Consider the following 1892-nt stretch of genomic DNA (forward strand, 5'->3'; position numbering starts at 1 on the left):
CTCAACTCTTCCGGGCCTTGTCTCTGCCACCAGGGTGAGGCTAAGAACCGGGGATGGGCATGGTACAGCCTCTTCCCATCCTGCTGCCCACTATGGGGCCCTGGGAGGGAGAACCGCTGCCTTTTCTTTACCTGCACAGAACACCAGGAGACTCTCCATCTGAGCACTCAGCTGAGCAAGGACGGGCCACACAGACCAGACCAGCAGAGGGTGGTACACGCTGTGTTCACGGCATCTTCATCACTCACTCGGGAGCCCCAGAACTCGGGTTTGTCATCCCCCAGACACTTTTGGAGCACCATGCTGACGGCCGTGGAGCCGGCCTTGGGGCCGGGGAGCCGGCTCCACTCCGCTGTTTCACAGCTGTGGGACTGGGTAAGTCATGTCTGTGGCCGCTGACCGCAGCTTCCTCCTCCATAAGATGGGGATGAGGATGTCTGCCTCAGAGGGTTGTTGGGAGGCCTGAGTGAGAAGAAGGTGTGACTTTGGCCTCATGAGAGGCCCTGTAAAGCGTGAACTGAAGCGGGTCCTCCAGGTGTTCTCTGGATATGACTCAGGTGCCCGCCAGGGACCTCAGCCTGACACCAACACCCCAAAGAAACCACAAGGGAGAAAGTGTCAGGCCGGGAGGGGGTGCGACCAACTTTCCCTGAGGGTCGGAAAGGCTGCTCAGAGGCTCCCTGGAAGAGGCGGTGTCTGCACCAAAGGAGAAATCAGTCCTAGTGAGTGATCAGAGCTGCCCCCTGCAGCCAGGACTTCCATTTAGAACCCGGACAGAAGACTTCCTATAGGAGGTAAGGTCAGACCGATTCCCCCCACCCAGAGAGGACAGCCCCCCAACATCTCAGGGTCTCTGCCACCTGCTGTCTCACCGCGCAGTTCATTCATTCATTTGATTAATATTTACTGAGCATCATGTGCCAGGCACTGCTCTCCGTACTGGAGATATGTCAGCGAACAAAACAGATCCCTTGCTCCTTTTCACGAAATTGGTGCTGAAGGTAAAGAGGAAGCCTCTGCCCCTCCCCAAGTCAAAGGCAAAGTAAAGCCCTTGAACACTGAGAAAGCAGTGTTGAAAGGTGTCCACAGCCACAGTAGGACGATCCGGAGGTCACCCACCTTCCGTTGGCCCAGGGCACTATGGCTTAGGAGGCAGCCCAAATGTTCTCGGAGGAGCGCCCCAGGAGAAACAAGCTTGACCACACTGACATCATCAAGTTTCCCCTCACCACAGGGTCAGCCATGAAGAAAACAGGCAACAGCACACGTGTGTTCATCGTGGAGGTCAAGGCCAATAAGCATCAGATTAAACAGGCTGTGAAGAAGCTCCGTGGCACTGACGTGGCCAAGGTCAACACCCTGGTCAGGCCTGATGGAGAGAAGAAGGCGTATGTTCCACTGGCTCCTGACTGTAATGCTTTGGACATTGCAACAAAATTGGGGTCATCTAAACTGAGTCCAGCTGGCTAATTCTAAATACAAAACTTTTATAATTAAAACAAATCCCTTGCTCTTAGAGCTGACATTCTGATGAAGAATAGAGGGAAGCTAAACAATAAGTAAAAAAAATAAGGATATTTCAGGCTGGTGGTGAGTGGTAACGAGTGAGGAGAATAGAGAATGAATGGGGCACAGGTGTGATCAGGGAAACTGCAAAGGACCAATTTTTGAATAAGATCAGTAGGAAGAACATTCCATGCTGGGGAAACAGCCTGCAGGAGTGCTGGCAGGCAGAGTGTGCATCGTTCAAGGGATTCCAGGGAGGCAGGAGGAGGGAGGGAGTGAGGATGGAGGGCGTCGTGTGGCCCTTAGTGGGCCTGACAGCATTCCTGAGCTCCCCCCAGGGGCAGCAGGGAGCCCTTGGAGAGCTTCTGAGGAGCCATGGCTTGGCC

General features: G+C 54.3%; 1 pseudogene; it reads left to right on the plus strand.

The window, feature by feature from the left end:
- Nucleotides 1-300: 300 nt before the first annotated feature.
- Nucleotides 301-1470, plus strand: LOC136148368 (large ribosomal subunit protein uL23-like; annotated as a pseudogene).
- Nucleotides 1471-1892: the final 422 nt, after the last annotated feature.

The sequence above is a fragment of the Muntiacus reevesi genome, chromosome 17, assembly GCF_963930625.1.
Source record: "Muntiacus reevesi chromosome 17, mMunRee1.1, whole genome shotgun sequence".
Lineage (NCBI taxonomy): Eukaryota > Metazoa > Chordata > Mammalia > Artiodactyla > Cervidae > Muntiacus > Muntiacus reevesi.